Source organism: Capra hircus, chromosome 12 (genome assembly GCF_001704415.2).
Source record: "Capra hircus breed San Clemente chromosome 12, ASM170441v1, whole genome shotgun sequence".
NCBI lineage: Eukaryota > Metazoa > Chordata > Mammalia > Artiodactyla > Bovidae > Capra > Capra hircus.
Window position 1 is genome coordinate 29,992,935 of NC_030819.1, and position 24,403 is coordinate 30,017,337.

Below are 24,403 nucleotides of genomic sequence, written 5' to 3' on the forward strand. Positions count from 1 at the left end.
CAAAAATACATTCACAGAATTTTTTTTTAATGTCTTTTGTAGGCTCATCAGTGGATGAAATAGCCCTGGAAAGAATCAGTGAGCTTGAAGATATGTCAGTAGAAACTAGCCAAAAAAATGTAAAAAAAGTGGAGCCTCCATCTTTGGAATAGTAAGGAGAAGAGGTAAATGTGCAGAAAAAAATAATTAAAATAATAGCATCAGAGAATATTCCAAAGTTAATGGCAGACCCCAAACCACAGATCCAAAAATCTCAGAAAACACTAAGCTGGGTAAATGTCAAAGAAAAAGTTTTCTGGGTAACCTCAGAAAACAAAACACAATAGGAAAATCTTGAGAGAGCCCAGATTATAAAAGTACAATTTCAATAGAGGAAAATACATAAGAATTGATATAGAATTTTCATCAGAAATCATACAAGCAAGGAAGGAGTGGAGTAAAATATTTAAACATGGAATGAAAAAAAAAAAAAGAAAAATCCTGCCAACCAAGAATTCTTTATCTGCCAAAATTATACTTTAAAGTGAAGGAAAATAATTTTTTTTTCAGACAAGGAAATCCAAAGGAGTTCATTACCACAAGACCTATCCTGGAATAAATGTTAAAAGAAGGCTTTGCTCTGTGGCAAATAGAATATTTATTAATTATATTTCTTTATTGGTTTTAGGTCTATTAATTTTTTCTTCTTGATGAGGTCTTACCTTTTGTTTTTAAAGGCATTTTTCCATTTTGTATAATTTTTTACCAGAAAGCTCTTCAAGGGATTTTATTTTAATTCTTTAACTTTTATACCATAAATAATAATGCCTTCTTTTCAGGCTTCTTTTTGCAATTAGTGTAGTGTTGTTGTTTTTTTATTATTGTTTATTGGTCAGACTAGCAAAAAGATTATGAATATTTTTCATATTTTGGTTTTATTGATTTCCTTTATGTTTTCCTGTTTTCTACATCAATAATATCTAATCTATTTTGTATTTCTTTCCCTTTTATGTTTGATTTGAGTATAGATTTATCTTCCTTTTCTAGTTTATTAAGCTGGACACCTAAATAATCTTAGATCATTTTTATTTTTATATATGTGTACATATGTGTAAAGATATAAATTTCATTTAAGTAGTTCTTTAGCTACAAAAGTACTTCTTTAGCTACAGTCCATAAATTTGAATATGTTTGTTTACCTTTTATTTACCTAACAATACTAATTTATTTTGTGAATTCTTTTTAACGTTTTGATTAATTTCTCATTTTTATGTATTTTTCCATATTCATTTTTTGTTAATTTCAAATTTTATTTTATTTTAAAAATATATTTTATGTGATTTCAATTCTTTAAAGCATATTATAACTTGCCTGAGTATATGGCTTATTTGGGGGAATGTTAGATATGAAATTGAAAACCATATGTATTGTGTCATTGTTGGGAGAAATGTTGCTCAGAGTTTAGGTCAAATTATTTGATGAAGTTCTTTAAGTTTCTCATATACTTTCTAATTTTTCCACCAGTTTTTGAATAAACTACTGAGAAGTATGTTCAAACCTCCAACTAATAGTGTTGAGTTGTTTGCTTTTTGCTTAAATTTTGGTTTTGCTTCATATACATTGTGGATCTGTTGTTAGATGTCAATATGTTAATACTTGTTTTATCTTTTTGACTAGTTGACCTGTGCAGAGTGATTATAAAATGTCCCTTTTCTTCTCTAATAGCACTCCTTTTACTAATTCTTTTGTCTTTTTTCTTTAGTTGGTGAATTTTTATAACTCTACCATCTAATTGACTAATTTTTAATCTTTGAACATATTTTTGATAGCTTTATTATAGTCTTGCTCTGCTAAGACCTATAAGATCTGTAGTTCCTTCAGAGGTGATTTCTATTGAATCATTTTTCCTGTACATAAGTTATACTTTCTTGTTTCTTTGTGTATTTTGTAATTATTGGTCAAAAACTGAGCATTTCTTAATAGAGCAACTCTGGACACAGATCTACCATCTTAAAGATTGTCATTATTGCTATTTGTTGTCTAGTGACTTGTCTGACTTAATTCTGGGGTAGGTAACTATATAGAAGTGTGTCACCACTGCTCTTTCTTTTTTTTTTTTTTTTTTTTGTTCCATTTTTAAGGCTAGAATCCTATAGTGGCACCTGGATTATCATAGCTTGGATTAAATCACCTGGATTAACCAGGTGATTTGGTTGGTTGGAACCATTCTTAAAAAACTTTCTCCAGCCAGTAAGCCTTCCAACTTTTGCTGATGGATTTGCATATATAGGTTGGAGGAGGCATTCAAGTTCTGGCAAATTAAGACTATGTCCCAATTTTTGCTTTTCTACGGCATTCTCATGTCACCTTTGTTCTTGTATAAGACCTCAAACCAGCTAGATATGTGTAGATGACTATGTTGTATTTAGGAGTAAAGCAGTACTTCTCAACATAATTAACAAATAGATAAAAATATGTGCTATGAAACAGTAAATATGAAAAAGCAATGAATGAATTTGACAAGTCATGACATTTTACTGTTTGGTGTGATATTTTATTTATTTGATGGCTCAATAACACCAACACAGATTTTCAGTTAAGAACATATATGTTCTCATAACACCATGTTCTTCTCCCTAGCACTTATCACAGCTGTAAAGTTATACCTACTTAAGAAATTCTGTTTTATCTTGACCACTAGACTGTAAGCTCAGTGAGGACAGAAACCATATCTGCTCTTGGCTCACTGTTTCTCTTCCAGAGCCAACTAAGCTGAGAGACACATAGTAGATGTTTATTCAACAATTAATGAAAAAATGAAAATTATATACAATGCTGAGTCTCAATTTCCAAATGAGAGAGGAGTGTGAGGTAAAGGCCACCATACGTGCCTTACCAAGGCTCCCACAACATATAGTATTTCTGAGCATTCCAGTCCAGATCTCAGCTCTCAGCATCCACAGCTCTGCATGAGTGTACTCTCTGGGCCCTGGTGTCGGCTCCACAAAGGAGAAGGCCTGAAGTGCTAGGCCCTCCCAGGAATGGCCTTCAGAGCATATATGAGAGGGCTGGAGTGTAGATTTGTAAACTTGTTTGCCATTTGGTGGTCTAATTCTGAAGACTGTGTTCTCTACCCTGATAGCAGAACTCACAGCTGGATTAAACAACAGGTCCCACAGAGAGGACTTGTTCAATCACAGCATCTTTATTGGCTTCTGTTCCTTCCTATCTCAATTTCCTTGTTTTCCACTGGCATTTTCTGGGATCACATCCCAGAGAATCTACCTGTATTGGGATCCTTTCTTAAGACTAATTCTGAGGGAACTCAAATTAAATCAGACCAGTGCTTAGAACTGGCAAGAAGAAAGACTTTTTATAGAATGAGATTTATTGTAATCATCTTATTCTTGCCCAAGTGTTTTTGTTTGTAATAAAACTTATTTGTTAGTTATACTAATGAAAGTTTTATGATTTAGCATATATCATCAGTTATTTTTACACTGATATTAGAAAGCAGCAGTTCACATAGTCTTATGAAAAAGTCTCTTCCAGACCCCTAGGCTTAAAATACACACTTAGAGTCTTGGTTTCATTGGCTTTTTCATGTAAACCTAACAAGTTACTGTGTCACTTATCTTTCTTTTCACTAGTTCATCCATCCAGTGATCAGTCCATCGATTGGCCCATTTATCCACCTATCCTTCGAAAAATGTTTTTTTGAGCAATCAAGTTGGGTGAATATATATATTTTCCTATGAGTTCATAATGGCTCACTGCTGGGAGAAAAGTAGAAATTTTGCTAATTATATGCTAGAGAAGCTACATGTACCAGTGTTACTCCAGCCCACGAATGAAAAAAAAAAACAACTTGTATTTGAATGTGAATTTTCTCAGTAAAGATGCTTTATGTATCAACTTATCAGCATATTTCATTAAAATATGTTCTGTCTTTAAAACTACTATGGATTGTAAAACAGCATGCTGAAAAACCAATCTCGCAAAAGCATGCCAAATCTTGTTTAAACACATAATGATAACTTTTCCCAAATCCAAAGTATCTTGTTCATCTAATAATTTAAAAGAGACCAAAAAATCCAACTATTACCTTGTGAATATCTGAAACCTTCCATGATAGATATGAATAAACCAGTCTTGCCTTTAATGACAAAAGATTGTCCTCTTGATGGAGCTCAACTTTATGAATCATACCGTTTTTTCACTGAATTCAGTGAAGCCAAAACGTTTCCATGCTGGTATATCAAATTTACAAGTTTTACACATATAGTATCACATGACACACAAACTTCTTTGTCATCAAATGGATGTGTGAGTTAAGATAAATATCATCCGCTGACAATCCACAAAGGCTGTTACAGCTAAGTGAAACGTATGAAATGCATTTCAAACTTCTATTTGTCTCCATATCATTCATTCCATTGCACCAGCAGATTGTACTTTTTAAATGTATCTGGTTGGCTTTAGCTAATAGGCAACATCAAATGTACTTCAGTTGAATTTGGGAGAATTAATAAGAATTAATAAGGGAGGTATCAGTTCAGTTCAGTTCAGTTGCTCAATCATGTCTGACTCTTTGTGACCCCATGAATCGCAGCATGCCAGGCCTCGCTGTCCATCACCATCTCCCGGAGTTCACTCAGACTCACGTTCATTGAGTTCGTGATGCCATCCAGCCATCTCATCCTGGGTCGTCCCTTTCTCCTCCTTCCCCCAATCTCTCCCAGCATCAGGGTCTTTTCCAATGAGTCAACTCTTCACATGAGGTGGCCAAAGTACTGGAGCTTCAGCTTTAGCATCATTCCTTCCAAAGAAATCCCAGGGCTGATCTCCTTCAGAATGGACAGGTTGGATCTCCTTGCAGTCCAAGGGACTCTCAAGAGTCTTCTCCAACACCACAGTTCAAACGCATCAATTCTTTGGCACTCAGCCTTCTTCACAGTCCAACTCTCACATCCATACATGACCACAGGAAAAACCGTAGCCTTGACTAGACGGACTTTAGTCGGCAAAGTAATGTCTCTACTTTTGAATATGCTATCTAGGTTGGTCATAACTTTTCTTCCAAGGAGTAAGTGTCTTTTAATTTCATGGCTGCAATCACCATCTGCAGTGATTTTGGAGCCCCAAAAAATAAAGTCTGACACTGTTTCTACTGTTTCCTCATCTATTTCCCATGAAATGATGGGACCAGATGCCATGATCTTTGTTTTCTGAATGTTGAGCTTTAAGCCAACTTTTTCACTCTCCTCTTTCACTTTCATCAAGCGGTATACAGGACATTTAAAATAACATTGAGGGCACCTTCCAGAGGTATATTTCTGAGATTATCAGACATTCTTTTTTGCTTCCTGGTTTCAAATTAAGAAAGTTAATTCATAATTCAAATAAATAAATTTATATTTAAAAAAAGAAAGTTAATTCATGAAGTACTTTAAAATGCTGTATTCTGTACATGTGAATCACCACATATCACTAACAGTGATGAATAACAATATTCATCAACTAAACTAAACAACAACAACTAAAATGTCAGAAGGCAGGTTTGAAAAAAACTCAAATTGGGCTTTCATTAAACCTTATGGCAAAGTTTTTGTTTGTGTTCATAGTTTTGTTTATTTTTAATGGATGCATGTTTATTCAAACTCTCAGAAGAATTAATCACAACTGATCTAGGATATTTTAATTATGAGAAACATATTTCTAAAATAAAATCATGGGAATAAGTTTCATAGGTACAGGATTTAGTGAAGTGTCACCTACCCAAAGACAGATTTATCAAGTCCCCGGGAGATACTTTTTATCTTATCTTGTGTCAATTTGCATTTACATTTTTAAAGTAGTTTTGTCTTTCACATGTGAAGTCAATAGCTAAAATGAGGCCCATCTACAAGAATGTCACACTTTTTGTAAAGGGATAGCATACATCTTATAAAAGATTATTACCAAGTAAGAAAATAGGCAGGAATAGATGTGAAGAGATTTTCCATATCTGTCTGGAAGTTCCGATTGCTTCCTCAGAGAGGAAGAGATCAAATAGAAGTGGAGTGGTGAGGTCAAGAACAAAGAAAGCATCTGTTACTTACAAGTAAATGGATCTGGACTGGTTTCAGAATGTGTGGAAGGAAATAAAAAAGTGACAGGTAATGATTTTGGCTTCCCAAATGTCAGTGTTTGATGTGAGGTAGAATGGGAAGTCATTTCTTAAGAAGTGAAAGGGGAAACTAAAAATGAAAACAATTTTGGTTGCTTTTTAAGTTAATCCAAAGGGACAGAGAGGGAGAGAATTTGAGAATTTCTCCCAGGGAAAATAAGTACTACAATCTAAGATAGCTGGCTGGCTGAGCACCCAATCTGAAGGCTGTCACTGGAAATGTGTCTAATAATAATCAAAACAGTATACCCTACCTGGTGTTGAGCAGCCTAACCAGTGAAATCATCATGGAAATAAGCCAGAGATTGTGGAAAAAAGTGGATAAGTATGTTGGTTCCTCAAAAAGATTCTTCTACTAAACTCATTTTTTATGTGCATCAGCCTCTTTAATGATTCTGTTGGAGAGGAGTAATAATCTTGATTTATTGATGAGAAAACTAAAACGCAAATGGTTGAAATAATTAGTCCAAAGTGAATTATATTTTAATGAGAGTTCTGTCTAACTCGTAAATTCCTCCCTCTGGAATACTCTTCTATCTTTTCACCTTCAGTTATGTAGAATTTATATTTTTCTGTCACTGAACAGAAGATATATGTGTGTGTGTGTTTGTGTGTGTGTATATATATATATATATATATATTTATAAAAGCCCATATATATGAAAGTGAAAGTGTTTGTCACTCAGTCATGTCCAACTCTTTGTGACCCCAGGGACTGAAGTCCCCCAGTCTAGTACATATGTGTGTGTATATATATATACATATATATGTATGTATATGTGTGTGTGTGTGTGTGTAAATAGCTTCCCTGGTGGCTCAGTAAAGAAACTACCTGCACTGTGGGTGGGAAATGGAATGGCTACCCACTCCAGTATTCTGACCTGGAGAATCCCCTGGACAGAGGAGACTGGTGGGCTACATTCCATGGGGTCGCAGAGTCGGACACAACCAAGCAACTTTCACTTCACTTTGTATAGGTGTATATATGCTTTAAGTTTCAAAATATCACAGAATAAAAATATATGTGTCTTAGCCATGTAAAACTTTTGCATGATTTAATAAAATCTCACCTACTAGTGCCCTAGGTGAAGTCTGCAGATCAGAAGCCTGGGAAACAATTTGTTGATGATCACATAATTCTAGGTGATAGGTTAGGGGATGAAAGGGCTCATGGATGAGTGAGCTGGCATTGGTACATGCCTATTAAACTAGCTTGTCACAGAGTGTAAGGATGACTGCATTGTTCTAAAACGAAAACAGAGAGGACTGGCATGGGATTCCACAGCTTCTACGTGGCTGAGCTCCCTTATGAATGATACTTTGAATAAAAGGCTAGGATGCATGGCCTCTAGAAGTAAATCTGTAGCATGCAGGTCCCCAGCCATAATCATCTCATAGAGAATCTCAAGGGATAGTTGGTAGACAAGTGGATCTGGGTGGAATGTCATTCAAAGGTGTAAACCAAGGAGACTGTTACTCTTGGGAAAGCCAACAAGGAGTAGGAGTTCCTAAGAGGGAATTTATGCTTCTCTCTGGGGGAAAGTAAACCCGGAGTCTTGGAGTCCAATTGGCAGCAACACAAAGTAGTAAATGTAGACTGCCCGAGCCTGGTGGAACAGCACACTCCAGGGCAGATCCAGACCCAAACACTAGGTTCTTACCGTTATGGATGAAACTGAATATTGCAAAAACTATAATTTGAAGTGTCAGAGTGTGGACTGGCTTTCAGAAATGCCCGAAAGCCTTCTGAGCTTCATCTATATCATTATATGGCTTCACTTTTCCTAAGTGCATGTAAAATAGGCATTTCATAAATAAGGAATATGCTGATCACGTTATGTTATTTGAGTGGCACCTCTCCCAAGCCACATTAGTTCAGTTCAGTTCAGTCACTCAGTCATGTCCGACTCTTTGCGACCTCATGAATCGCAGCACGCCAGGCCTCCCTGTCCATCACCAACTCCCAAGCCACATACCATCGTTTAAATATCTATCATCAGAAGAGCTAGATTCTTTTGTGTAAACATATCATCTTAATATCACTGCATTTTGAAATGCAAGTATTCTGGTTAGGTAATACCTATCAAAATGTCAACACAGATGTTTTTGACCATTTATCCTGATGGGAGACTGGAGGTATTTCTTATGATTGTCTGCAAATAGAGAGGAGGGTAATCTGAAAGCTTAGGTCTGTTGTGGTGAGAGAGGCAGGCAGCCATCACATCCTCCAGGGATACATGGTGATTGAAAACAAACCAGCAGAGCCTCTAAAATCTGGTTTTGTTTGTTTAGGTCCCCAAGGGGAACCCCAATGTCTTTGAAGGGCTTGTGCAGTACTTAAGAGTGGGGAGTATATTCCTAACAGTTTAAATCTTTACCAGGTGACTTCCAGCTACCATGAATAATAATAGGCATGGTGAAAAAAACAGTGAATAAAACATGCATAAAAGCCTCTATTATTATTTCACCATTTTTACTGCTCAAGAACATTAGCAGCAATTTGTTTGAATTAGTTTTATTATTCTGCTGTTTTAAAATTTTACAAATAATATATCATATTTTTTCTTCCTTTAAATATGTTAGTTCACTGAAACATGACAAATTAAGAATTCAAGTGTCATATGAGATCTTGAACATAAATGAGCTTAAACATGGATAGAGGAGGAGAAAAGATAAGTGGCTAGATAATGACTGTGGAGAACAAAACGTTTAATGTTTGTATTAGAGCCTTAAGGTAGCCTAAAGACAAGGTGCAGGATCTTCAAGGTTTCTTACTCCATAAACCAAATGATGATGTGCATGTGATAAAAATAACATGTTCTTGAACAGAACATATGAGCATTGCTGAAAATTTTTTCCTGTCAATGAACACATTATAAGTGATTATTTCATATTAAAATGTCATCTTTTCTTATCAATTTGATCCTGTATTAGTACTAAACATATCTATAGTATTTTCACTAAAAACAAAGAAACAAACTCCTTGTGGCAAAAATATTACATTCAAATCCCCCTCCACCAAAGCCTCAATATTGTCAACATTTGTTAAAATTCTATTCTACCAACATGGGTAAATCAATGCAAGAGCATATGTTCTTTGACCCTCAGAGAAGACTGCCAAGTAAATTTTAAGAGACTGTTCATGTCTCTATAAATGCAAACAAACAAGGGGCTACCAAAGCATTGAGACTACATAATTCACCATGGCTCATTTGCACAGAAAATTATAGAACTTGGAGATCCTGGGAACAGAGCAAATGTGAGTGAGTGTTAGGCACCAAACACCTCAGTCCATAGATCATTTGGCTGCAGTATTACTGCCTACTCCCAGTGTATGCTATTACAACACAATGAGTATAATAATAATATAAAACATATTTATTTGTCAGATTCTAAATGTATAAACATTCATTTAAAATAGCTGGCATCTGTGTAATGATTCAGAAAAATGTATTTATTTAGCCAATTTTATGTTTAAGTCATTATTCATAATCTAACTTCTGTTGCAAATTTTCCACAGAATAAGTAACTGTGTGACTATAAGAATATCAGGAAAAAACTGTAACTTCATCTCATCATCTGAAAGAAACAAGTTTGTAATAGTTGTTTTACATGAAGAGGTGTGCTGAGATAATTGAATGCGATAACTGATGATTGAGAGACAATACTAATAAGGCACACTGAACATTCCTTGAGGAACTCATTCAGCAAAGTTCAACAAAACCTCTTGTCTAAATTTGTGATGTGAGTTGCTGAAACTAAAAATGTTCCTAAAATCTTTTATAGTCTCAAGGAGCTATATCTCAATGATTAACAAAGGGTAAACAATTTTCTAAAGATGAAAAGAATGATACAGGTTAAGATGTTCTTTTTTTACCGAGTCTGTATAGGAGCAATTATAGAATTCCACATACATGAAATGACAGTAGTTGGTGTTTATCTATCTTAATGAAAATGATAGATTAAAATAGAAGATCCAAACATTTTATTTCAGGACACTTATATATTTCTAAAATTTCCAGTACTTATATTTCCATCACTAATATTTCCAAACATCTAACCTCCCACACAATGTCAAGAATTTGTGGTTAAAAAGATGTTCTCTTTTGGTCTTAAATGACTGCATATTATAAAAGAAATTTATGCATCCTTCCTGATTTAAAATCTTACTATTTGTAATTTTGCGTTATATCCACAACAGCTGACCAGAGGATAATTTCAACAGTTGTGTGATTTAAGGCATGTCTAACATGGTATCCAGTGATTCCTACCTCATTGTATTTATACACCTGTGTGATCCTTTTCCCTTTCATATGGGTCAGATTTATAATATTAACTCACTTCTAATGAATGGACTATCGCAGAAGTTTGTGATGTCCCTACTCTGACTGGGTTACACGAAGACTATATATTACATCTTAGTTTCCCTGTTAACTCAGTAGTAGAAAATCTGCCTGTAATAAAGGAGACCCAGGTTCAATCCCTGGGTCAGGAAGATCCCCTGGAGAAGGAAATGGCAACCCACTCTAGTATTCTGGCCTGGAAAATTCCTTGGACAGAGGAACCTGTGGGCTATAGTCCATGGATTGCAGAGTCAGACATGGCTTAGCAAATAAACAACAACAAAAAAAAACCTATTATATCTTAGTTCCCTCTCTCTCTTTCACACACTCTCTCTAAGGGAAGGCAGTGGCCATATTTTGAGCTGCCCTATGGACAGGCCCATGTAGAAAGGACTGTATAGGAAGCCTCCATCTAATAGCCAGTGAGGAAATGAGGCCCTTAGCCCCACAGCTCATAGCACAAAGTACTGTGAACAACCATGTGAGTGAGTCCTGGAAGTAAACCCTCTTCCGGCCCAGCCGTCAGCTGAGACTATAGCCCTGCTGCCATTTTGACCTCAATCTTATGTGAGAACATGATCCAGAGACACTCAACTAAGCTTTGCCCAGATTCCTGCTACATGATAGGACAAATATTTGTTTCTTTAAGCTGCTAAACTTTAAGGTAATATATTGTGAGGAAATTGATAACTAATACAAATTGCTTGTAGGATGCTAGTTATCATTTTCCCAATGGTGACATTTATAAAATTGTATAGCTCCTGTCACTTGCCTTCAGTCTCACAGCCTGAGTTCTCAATACCTTAAAATATATTCAACATGGATGGATTCAGATGAACCAAACCCACTAAAGTTTCAAAATAAAATTTACATTATTTCCATATAAAGACTACAAAGTTTAAAAACTGTGTTGATTTCAAATATTAAAGTTCAAAAAAGTACTATTTTTGTTTTCCTCAATCTCAAATTTTGAATATTAAATACTTAGTGTAAATCCCAGAGACAATTATATATTCTGCCTTTGAAAATTGCCTAATTCCAAACAATTCAACGCATTCACTAAATGCAGTTGGGTGTATTATTTTGAAACAGACCTTATAAATATTTGGTAGATAGAAAGTATTCACATTAGCCATGTTTAGGTATACGGCTTCCTTATGCTGTGAGAAGTTGTTATACTTGCAACGAAAATAAGAAACTGATCACATTAAATGACCAATAAAGAGAAATTATAATTTTTTTTTAATTTAATATAACAAAACATGATTGTTTTGGTTGATTTTTAGGTTGCCAGCAACAGGGGATGGGAAGGATGGAAAACTGGTCTTAATAATCAAGGTTTGACTTTTAGCTGTGCAAATAGACTTTCATGATCTGGGTAGATACATAGGAAATAAAAAATGAAAGGGTAAAATAAATGTACATTTTAAAAGAGAAAGAAAAATAGTGCTTAAAGGAGACAGACTGAAAATATTCCACATTATTCAGAACCTTGCAGCAAAGTAACTCTTGAAGTGGCTGAAAGTAACAGCCCATGGGGAAAGACAAAGGGTGCCTGACTATTCTTGGTGATACCTGAAATGTATGATTAATTCAATTCATTGCCTATTCTGAGTCTTATGGGCATGAATCTTACTTTACAAGTTGAGAGGTAAAATAAATGTTAAACCTTATTATTTTTTTTTTTTTAATTTAACCCAGTAAACTTCACTTTCAGCTACAGTCTTACATGCCCATTGGAAAACTCATTATTAGTAATAGAGTTCCTTTGTCCTCCCTGGGACCTGTTCCATTATTTAGAAACTATTGCCTTAATGGGACAATTTAGCACAAAAATTTGGGGCTGCTCGCACTATCCCTGAAACTTAATGCCCAGTCTACCTGGATGCATTATGCAACCATTCCCTTCTGAGGCCTTGCTACCTCCTTAGGATATGAATATAAAATAGGACATGGGTCAGGGATCTTACAAGTCTATCTGATCTCATAACCTTTCAAGAAAAAGAAGATCAAGGTAGAAATGTCCTCTTTCCTGCTATTCTTAGGGGTTTCTAAGTTTCTCATTTTGTAACTAAGTCCCCATAGAAGGAGAAATAAAGAGAAAAAATTTAGGAAGGCAGGTTGAACAAATTTTGCAACTTGTTAAACATGAATATTGCCGAGAGAAATATCAATAACCTCAGATATGCAGATGACACCAACCTTATGGCAGAAAGTGAAGAGGAGCTAAAAAGACTCTTGATGAAAGTGAAAGTGGAGAGTGAAAAAGTTGGCTTAAAGCTCAACATTCAGAAAACGAAGATCATGGCATCTGGTCCCATCACTTCATGGGAAATAGATGGAGAAACAGTGGAAACAGTGTCAGACTTTATTTTTGGGGGCTCCAAAATCACTGCAGATGGTGATTGCAGCCATGAAATTAAAAGATGCTTACTCCTTGGAAGGAAAGTTATGACCAACCTAGATAGCATATTCAAAAGCAGAGCTATTACTTTGCCAACAAAGGTCTGTCTAGTCAAGGATGTGGTTTTTCCAGTGGTCATGTATGGGTGTGAGAGTTGGGTTGTGAAGAAAGCTGAGTGTCTGAAGAATTGATGCGTTTGAACAGTGGTGTTGGTGAAGACTCTTGAGAGTCCCTTGTACTGCAAGGACATCCAACCAGTCCATTCTGAAGGAGATCAGTCCTGGGTGTACATTGGAAGGACTGATGCTGAAGCTGAAACTCCAATACTTTGGCTACCTCATGCAAAGAGTTGACTCATTGGAAAAGACCCTGATGCTGGGAGGAATAGGGGGCAGGAGGAGAAGGGGACGACAGAGGATGAGATGGCTAGATGGCATCACCGATTCAATGGATATGAGTTTGAGTAAACTCCAGGAGTTGATGATGGACAGGGAGGCCTGGCGTGCTGTGATTCATGGGGTCGCAAAGAGTTGGACATGACTGAGCGACTGAACTGAACTGAACCATGAATACTCTCTAAAGTAACAGCGTATCAGAGGCCTAACTGCCATATTCAAATGGAGAGAAGATGGGGAAAATTACATAGAGTAAAGAAAACATAAATTAACATTAAAATATTTACACTATTTACAAGACTGTAATAGGTGTGATGAGTACTAGAAAGATGAAATCAATATAATCCTTAGCTTTAATAGACTTAAAATATAGATAGGAAGATTGGATATGTATGCAAGGTATTACATTTTAAAAATGGATTCTGGAAAATATTTTGAAAGCATAATATGGATGATCAGAAAAGGAATTGCTTAGAGCTTCATAGAATAGATAAGATTTTGACAAATGAGTTAAGGTTTAAGGTACTCATAAGTAGCTTAAAAAGAGGGAATAGAAGCTAGAGTAAGGATATAGAAAATTTGAAAAATGTGCTATATGAGATGAATATTTACTCAAAAAGAGAACTGGTCCACTGGTATAATTGTCTTAGAATGGGTACCCTAGAAAATATAGTCTGGATAATATCCTTTGAATTAAGAATTTATGATGAGGTCCAAAGTCAAAAATACAGTATTGATTGAAAAGATAATGAGACTGGAAGGGAGGGGAGGTCTTCTGGAGGTATATATAGAGCTGGATACTACTTTCTATTTTATGTAACTTATTACTCAGTTTCACAGAAGTTTTATTTGGGAAACTATTAATTTCTGGAAGTTCTTTCCAGGTGAAGAAAAGATAAATAATTTGTCTTCTGACTCCAGTGTTACGTTGATCAGATTTTTCCCCCCTATGATATCTTAATGTTCCTGTACTTCTGATTGTAAATGGATGAACACTGTGAAAGTCCCGTGATATCTTAGGGCCAAAGAGAAAAGCTAATTCTGTGCCAAAGAGAAAAGCTTATATTCCTACCCGAGAATGTGCACCATGGGCAAGAGAAAAGGTTCTAATGGCTGTGCGTGCATGAGGTCATTCTCTGTGGTAGCTAAGATGACACAATTTATCAAGTGTCCTGGTTCTAGGGAGACCTGAAGTGGTTTATAACAGTTGCTTATGTAGTCTACACTGGCAACGGGGAACTATCCTCATACTCTTCCAACATCCAGCACCCACACCTCAGTATGGGTCTTTTTTTTATGAAAATCACATATTTTCACTACTGCACTGAGAGGCAAAGTACAAATCCAGTTTGTCTCAGAATCTCAGTGCACTACATTTCCTACTGCTATAGTCAATCCCAAATCCATACTCCTCATTTTCTTCCTCAACCATCTATCTGAGATCTTTTCCCTTGTTCAACACTTCTGTTGGTCTTAATTGCTGATCTGGTGGGAGCAAACCAAACCCTTAATTGTCTTATCTTTGTTAGATCACATTTCCTAAAATTGAACCTTTATGGTTGTCACTGTGTTTGAAAACCAAGACTCAATCCAGGGAACTCCATAGGCTTTAGGTATACCGCACCCTAATCCCAGTGTATATTTGCATCCTGAGCCCCAAATGGTAATCAATGTCAATTTTCCCAATTAGCTAACTCCTTTCCATGCCTGCTGATCCACAGAGATGAGAAATCAAGGTGACTAGATGATAATCACATAGTCTACTTTATCAGACATCTTGTTTCCTTAGCAGTGTGACCCCCAACTCCAAACTCAAGAATTAAAACCTCTAATAAGGCAAAGCCTAATACACAGGGTAAAGAAACTCAAAATTAGCAGGAGAGTCACTGGCAATGAATGAAAGGGAACCAATCCTACATTTATCTGTTTATTTTATTTATAGTCTTGAATTTTGTAGATTTTAGGGACACAGTAACTTATATCGGACATTTGGTCAAAGCATATACTACTTCCTGGAGGAAAATACAGCAGTCCCACATGGCACCAACCCTCAGCTGGTGAGTTAGCTTGGCCTTTCATAGACCATTCCAACATTTTATCTGTATACTGTATCAGGGTGACACAGCGTATAATGCTAGCATGATGGTCTTCTTGTCAAGATGATCAAGGTTAACAAAGAACTGAAGAAGCTTTGATGTACTGGGGGGATAAGAAATTGATAAAGCTCTTCTGTCCTTCCCACATAAAAGCACATTGATTTGGATCCTATTTACTAATGGGTCTTGAAAGAATGCATTCACTAGATTAATAGCTGCATAACAGTTGCCAGAGACTACATGGATCTGTTCCAATAAAAATGCCACATCTGGCCATGGTAAAATTTAAGATAAAGTAGAATAATCTACTACAAACCACATTTCTTTCCATGCAAATGGAAAGCCATGCAAATGAATGAAAGTAGATACCATAGGACAAGGATTCCTATCTCATTTAAATATTTGAGTGTCTCTAATCTCTGCCCATTTCACCAAGGTTTTACAGCATAACTTCTAGTGTATTGCCTTGGCTGATGTCACCAAGGTGACAACACCAAGGTGTTGGAGGGGAGTTTTCAGAAGCTGCCACTTACTCCTTATTACCAAAAAAAGCTCTTATACTGCAAATGAGGGAACCTGAACAAGTATTTTGCAATCTGTTTGGAATAATCATCCTAATTTTATTCTCACATATTACAAATAACCTAAAAGTAGAAAAGTTCTGATCACAAAATTCTAATATGCAAAGGAGATAGTTCTCCCACTAATAAGCAATGCTCTAGACACCAACTGGCTGTCTTAGAATTCAATTCAATGCTAATATTATCTACCTGGAGATGGCATCATATTACACAGGTCAAGTGTTCACTTTCAGGAACACTTGACTCCCACCCCATCTTCAGATCACAAATTGAGGTTGTTACTTGTGCCTCTGATTGACATTTAAAACTCTGCTTCTGTGCACTGGTGCCCAATTAAATCTCAGAGACAGTTTGGGGTGAAGTATAACAGAATAGCTTTCTTTGCTCAGCAAAGAGGGACATGCCTGCATGTGTGCTCAGTCATGTCTGAATCTTTACTGCCCTATGGACTATAGCCCACCAGACTCCTCGGTCCATGGGATTTCCCAGGCGAGAAGACTAGACTGGGTTGCCATTTCCTTCTCCAGGGGATTGTCTCAGCTCAGGGATTGAACCTGCATCTCTGCTGAGCCATGGGGGGAAAAATGGACTCAAAAATTTTGTGTCTCAACTCTGGAAAGTTGGGTGAGGAGTTTTATAGCAATAGTTCAAGGGTGGGATTGCTGATAAGGATTAGGGTGTGTTCATATCTTTAATCTGGCCTCAAGTGGCATCCTCCTAGTGAGTTTCTCTGGTTCCTTCAATCTGGCCTCTCAGGTGGTCTCTTGATGAGCTTCTCAAGATGATCATACTGTGATCTTCTCTAGAATGAAGAATGCTAACATCTTCCATTTTGGGGGGCTTTCAGTTCTGTAAAGAGCACAAAGATACTGTTATTTGTATCCCTTGAGGTGATCCACCCCCTGCCCCAAGACTGCACTATTGTTTTCTCCACCACTCCTCCTTTGCCTCTGCATCCCCTGCCTTCCCTGATTAGCAACTGTCTGAAAGTGTCTGAGCCCAGGAGCCCCACAGGATCCTGCTAAATTTCATGACCATTGCAGGTTCCCACAGTCCCCTCCTTCCTCAGTCGCTTTGTTGTATCTGACTCTTTTGATTCCATGGACTGTAACCTGCCAGGCTTTTCTCACCATGGAATTTCTTCAGGCAAGAATACTGGAATAGGTTGACATTTCCTACTCCAACCATCCTCTCCTTGGGTTCCGTTAATTTGCTAGAGCAATTCACAGAATTGAGACTACTTGTTTATTCATTGAATACAGATTTATTAAAATGTTTATTAAAGGATATGTGTCAACAGCCAATTGAAGAGATGCATAGTGCAAGATATGTAAGAAAGGCTCAGAGCTTCTGTTCCCGCTCACAGCACACTACCTTCCTGGAATCTCCATGCATGTATCAACCCAGACTTCTGAACCCTGTCCTTTTGGATATTATGGAGGTTTCCATACATAGGCATGATTGATTAAATCACTACCCACTGAGGCTTGATCTCAGTCTCCAGCCACTCTCCCTCCTTAGAGATCAGAAAGTTAAGTATTAGTCACTCAGTCATGTCCAACTCTTTGCGACCCCACGGACTGTAGCCTGCCAGGCTTCTCTGACAATTCCCAGGCAAGAATATTGAAATGGGTAGCCATTTCCTTCTCCAGGGGGTCTTCCTGACCCAGGGATTTAATTCAATTTGGGGCTCCTGCATTGTAGGCAGATTCTTTACTGCCTGAGCCACCAGGGAAGCCCTTAGGGGTCAGAAGGTGGAACTGAAAGTTTCAACTGTTTAATCACAGGATTGATCCCTCTGGAGACCAACCCCAGTCCTTAAGTGTGTTCCAAAAGGCATCTCATGAAAATAACAAAGGGTACTTTTATGGGTCTCATTACTTAGGAAATTCCAAGAATGTTAGAAGCTGTGTGTCAAAAACAGGGATGACATGGGACCTTTCAGCCATCCCAGTGACCCAGCCAATATCCCATGAAGTAGAAGAACCATTTAATCAATCCACATAATAGATAATGTGTTGAAGTTATTTTTAAGCCATGAAGTTTTAAGAATTCTTTGGTACATAGTGATAAAGCAACTGACACTGAAACCAAAGAAAAAGAGGGATGGAGACCAAATATATATTACTTATTATAAATTACACTGTCACAGGTAAACCAGTGAACTAATTGAAATGATTGTAAGATGAACTTGGGTCAAAATTGCATTTTATTACCAGTTCTTGTGCCTCCACTCTAACTGAAGGAATATGATGTCATCTCACATTTCCCATCACCCTCTGTAACCAAACAGCTCTCATAATTTTCTCCATTATAAATTTTTGTTGGTAAATAGATATAGGTCTTTTTAGGAAAAGGACTGGAAGAATGTTGATTTTATATTTTTCAATGATATTTTAGATTCAGTTCTCCAGAGACCAAGATTCTCCTTTAGTTGGTAGACTCAGGGTCTGAAAACAAGCTAACATTAGCAGATGGGTAAGAAACAATGTTTTTTGCTTCGAAGTTAATTCTGTTTGCTGTGTGTGTGTGTGTGTGTGTGTGTGTGTGTGTGTGTTTATATATTTTTTCTAATTTTACAAAAAATCAATAGTGGTATCATATGTAAAGAATGCCATTGCTAGATCAATAAAAAGATCCCCCCCCACCCCAAACTGTAGCAGATAAAAAAGTTCTTTGTAGAAAATTAAAGGAATCATAAAAAATGTAGTGGAAATTCTATGCGTCTTAAATGAATGTATCATTTAAGATGAATTTGAAATTTAAGACAGGAAAATAATACTAGGATGAGTACTTCATTTTTTGTTCAAATAATTGAAGCATTTTCCCTGTGGGCAAAGATGGAAGACATGGGAATTGAAAAACTAAGTATCAGAACAGAGTTCTATTACGGCGATGTTGACAAAGACCAACACTATTCTGTTTCTTTTGTTTCTTTGTTTTTATTTTGCCTTGGATGATTTATATACCACTGCTCCTAAGTAAGGCTGTCCTGGTGGCTCAGGGGTAAAGAATCCACCTGCAATGCAGGAGAAGCAAGAGACTCAGGTTTGATCCCTGGATTGGAAAGATCGCCAGGAGGAGGGCATCGCAATCCACTTCAATATGCTTACTTGGAAAATCCCATGGACAGAGGAGCCTGATGGACTATGGTCCATGGGCTCACAAAGAGCTGGACAAGACTGAAGCGACTGGGCAGGTATGCATGTTCCTAATTAAGAAACAAAGTGTTCCAAGAATTCTAACTTAGAAAAACAATTATGACTAAATAGATGTTATTGAAATGTTATGTATTGAGAATAGTGATTAGAAAAATGATATTTTTGAAAATATTATATGAAGTTGAGAAGTGGTACTTTGGTACCAATGCATGGCAGGGAAAGATGCCTATGTAATAATGTACAATTCACACACAAAAAATGTTTACAGGTATTTTGTTCAGGAATAAAGGAGGGAGACCATAAATAATGTCACAATGTGCCTTGCATTTTCTGGCTGAAAGAAATAGATTGTGTTCTCCCAATCTAATGAAAAATAACAAGTACAAAAAAAGTAATGTCTGATATTAAAATGTGTCATGTATTTCATCATTAATTCATAAAATATTTACAAACCCCATACATACCAGGACTTTCTTCCACAATGAGGATAAGAGCACAATGCTTACTCCTCAAGTGCTCATCCTAATGGTGAAGAAGGCCTGTATACATTTAAGGAGGACAGTATTATAGTGAGATTTTATAGAAATATACGATTGGAACTTTGTAGCACTGTGTTCAGTCCTGTATGTCAGCTCTTCAGAGGAATATTAGCCAAATAGATTTAAAATACATAAAGAGGAAACTTAAACTTATAAACCATGTCATAGAATAAATTGTTGGAATAGTCACCTTCATAAGACTAAAATTTTAAAAAGTATACATTTTACTTGCAAAATTCTTAAGGAGAAACTTTCAAATACCTTGTATCAAGATATTGACAGAAGGTATTTGCAGAATGCAAAATACAAAGTTAGATACCCTCCTTCATTTAGAAATAGATCGAAGATGTTTGGGGACTATTTAAGGGCCGGTAGCAGAGACTTTACTTTGCCGATTAAGGTCCGTCTAGTCAAGGCTATGGTTTTTCCTGTGGTCATGTATGGATGTGAGAGCTGGACTGTGAAGAAGGCTGAGTGCTGAAGAATTGAGGCTTTTGAACTGTGGTGTTGGAGAAGACTCTTGAGAGTCCCTTGGACTGCAAGGAGATCCAACCAGTCCATTCTGAAGGAGATCAGCCCTGGGATTTCTTTGGAAGGAATGATGCTAAAGCTGAAACTCCAGTACTTTGGACACCCCATGTGAAGAGTTGACTCATTGGAAAAGACTTTGATTCTGGGAGGGATTGGGGGCAGGAGAAGAAGGGGATGACAGAGGATGAGATGGCTGGATGGCATCACTGACTCGATGGACGTGAATCTGAGTGAACTCCAGGAGTTGGTGATGGACAGGGAGGCCTGGCGTGCTGCAATTCATGGGGTCGCAAAGAGTCGGACACGACTGAGTGACTGAACTGAACTGAACTGAAAGACCAGTTACTCCAAATTGCATTCCTATCCTGTAACCTGTTATCATAAAGTAAATTTTGTTAAGTAGGTTTCCAAAAAAGATAAAAAGCTTTCATGTAAATACTCAAAACTACTTTAATAATTATTTCTCAAATATTGTTAACTTGTATACTGAAGACTGTCAGAGTTCTTAAGTGGTTATTTCTAAAATATTTCCTCAAAACCATGTTTGTTAATTTAAAAAATATATTTCCTAGATAGTTGAATTTGCTCACCAAATTTTGATATATCCACATATTGCTATACTATTATAGTTATACAGTTAACCAGTCTATAAGAATTACATAAGCTCTTATATGTTTAAAACCTTATTTGACGAGATTTCTGGGACTTCCCTGGTGATCCAGTGGCTAGGACTTGGTTCTTTCACTGCTCAGCCCAGGTTCAATGCCTGGTCAAGGAACTCAATATCCTGAGATCCTACAAGCCGTGTAAGAAATGTGGCCAAAACCCCCACATTTCTTCCTGCAAGTTTATGCAAGTAAAAATAAAGTTGTGACTCTAGCATATTGTTTCAAAACACAATTCAGTACTTCAACAGAATTACAGAATATACACATATTTATTTTAAAGACATAAAACATATAAATATTTCATGCATTCATAAAAATACACATTTTTATTAATACATAAGTATTTAATTTGTATGCATGTTTGTACAAATCATACTGTTTCATCATCTGCTTTTACATTTAATAATTTATCATAAAAGATTCCTCTGTTCATGAATATAGAAGAGGTTAGCATAACTACTAAAAGCATGAATTCCAAATTTAAATTACCTGGGTACAATCCTGGCTCTTAACTCTTCAATAATGCTGAAGAAGCTGAAGTTGAATGGTTCTATGAAAACCTACAAGACTTTCTAGAACTAACACCAACAAAAAGATGTCCTTTTAATTACTGGGGACTGGAATACAAAAGTAGGAAGTCAAGAAATGACTGGAGTAACAGGCAAATTTGGTCTTGGAGTACAGAATGAAGCAGGGCAAAGGTTAACAGAGTTTTGCCAACAGAACTCACTGGTCATAGAAAACACCCTCTTCCAACAACACAAGAGAACACTCTACACAGGGACATCACCAGGTGGTCAATGTCAAAATCAGATTGATTATATTCTTTTCAACCAAAGATGGAGAAGCCCTATTCAGTCAGCAAAAACAAGACCAGGAGCTGACTGTGGTTCAGATCATGAAATCCTTATTGCCAAATTCAGACTTAAATTGAAAAAAGTAGGGGAAACCACTAGACCATTCAGGAATGACCTAAATCAAATCACTTATGATTATACAGTGGAAGTGAAAAATAGATTCAGGGGTTAGGTCTAATAGACAGAGTGACTGAAGAACTAAGGATGGAGGTTTGTGATATTATACAGGAGGCAGTAATCAAGAACAGCCCCAAGAAAAAGAATGCAAAAGGGCAACATGGTTGTCTGAGGAGGGCTTACAAAGGGCTATGAAAAGAAGAGAAGTAAGAGGAAAAGGAGAAAAAGAAAGATATGCCCCTTTGAATGCAGAGTCCCAAAGAATAGCAAGGAGAGATAAGAAAGCCTTCTTCAGTGATCAGTGTAAAGAATTAGATGGAAAGAATAGAATGGGAAAGACTAGAGATCTCTTCAAGAAAAATAGAGATACCAAGGGAAATTTTCATGCAAAGATGGGCTCAATAAAGGACAGAAATGGTATGGACCTAACAGAAGCAGAAGATATTAAGAAGAGGTGGCAAGAACACACAGAAGAACTATACACAAAAGATCTTCACAATCCAGATAATCATGATGGAGTGATCACTTGATTGTGTGGATCACCTCAAACTGTGGAATATTCTGAAAGAGATTGGAATACCAGACCACCTAATCTGCCTCTTGAGAAATCTGTATGCAGGTCAGGAAGCAACAGTTAGAACTGGACATAGAACAACGGACTGGTTCCAAATCAGGGCTATATGTTTTCACCCTCCTTATTTAACTTATATACAGAGTACATCATGAGAAACACTGGGCTGGATGAAGCACAAGCTGGAATCAAGTTTGTCAGGAGAAATATCAATAACCTCAGATATGCAGATCACACCACCATTTTGGCAGAAAACAAAGAACTCAAGAGCCTCTTGATGAAAGTGAAAGAGAAGAGTGAAAAAGTTGGCTTAAAACTCAACATTCAGAAAACTAAGATCATTGTATCCGGTCCCATCACTTCATGGCAAATAGGTAGGGAAATAGTGAGAGACTTCATTTTTTAGGGCTCCGGAATCACTGCAGATGGTGACTGCAGCCATGAAATTAAAAGATGCTTACTCCTTGGAAGAAAAGTTATAACCAACCTAGACAGCTTATTAGAAAGCAGAGACATTACTTTGCCAACAAAGGTCTATCTAATCAAAGCTGTGGTTTTTCCAGTAGTCATGTATGGATGTGAGTTGGACTATATAGAAAGCTGAGCATAGAAGAATTGATGCTTTTGAACTGTGATTTTGGAGAAGACTCTTGAGATTCCCTTCCATAGTAAGGATATCCAACCAGTCCATCCTAAAGGAAATCAGTCCTGAATTCTCATTAGATGGACTGATGATGAAGCTGAAACTCCAATACTTTGGTCACGTGATGAGAAGAACTGACTCATTGGAAAAGACCCTGATGCTAGGATTGACTGAAGGCTGAAGGAGAAAGGGATGACAGAGTATAAGATGGTTGGATGGCATCACCGACTCAGTGGACATGAGTTTGAGTAAACTCTGGGAGTTGGTGATGGACAGGAAGGCCTGGCCTGCTGCTGTCCATGGGGTCTCAAAGAGTCAGACATGAGCAACTGAACTGAACTGAACTCTTCACAAATTATTACCACAGTGTGCATTACTCAGCCTTTCTTCACCTAATGGTCACATTTTGCCATATTTTGAGTATAATTTATTTATTCAGTTTCTAATTCATTAAGATGTATAGAATACTCTATTTTTGATATTGTAAGTTATTAAGTTATTGTAAGTTATTTCCTGATAAATAACTTATATACATATGTACATAAGGCAATTCTCATAAAAAATGCCAAGAAGCCTTTTTATAGGTAAAGTAATATGCAGATAAATATGTTTTCCTCTTCCAGCAACAGAAAACTTGACCATATTGGATTTTAACTATGGTCTACTATCCTCATTTAAGAAAAGGTACCATACTTCAGGAATATCAGAGCTGCAATCTCAGTAATTCTAATAAACTTTCAGGCTGGACACATAGTAGCTCTTCTGACTCTTGTTTCAGTCTATGTTTAAAGACAGAATAAACAAGAAATCCAGTGTCAAATAAAGCAAACAAAGCAATAACATTCTTAGGAACCTTCCTAAATTATTTCTCTTACTTCTTATTGAAGAATATGGCAGTGCTTCTGTGCAAGACATTACAGGAAACAGAGTAGGCTATCCCTGAAGAAGAGAAAGGGCTTCACATACACAACTCAAATGACTACTGATGCTTATTTATTGTTTCTTATGAAAATATTTATAAAACTACTTACAGTCCTTCTAACTGATATACAATTTTAACCCCAGGATATTCTTCTTTTATAAAAAATATAATTAAATTTTAGGACTGAATTGTTGATGTGATATCTTTTTGGTATGTCAGTTTGGCTAAACTGAACTAGGGTCCATAAAATACCCTTTCTGCCATAATCCCCATTAGGTTGGGTTGCTAGGGATATTCTTTTTCGAAGGTTGAAGAGCAAAAGGGAAAGCAGTCATCTTATAGTATCCACTTCCCCCTCCTAATTATTTAACGTACAGAGTATATTAATCTAGGTGTCGCCAAGAAGTGAATTTGAAGATGTGATTAG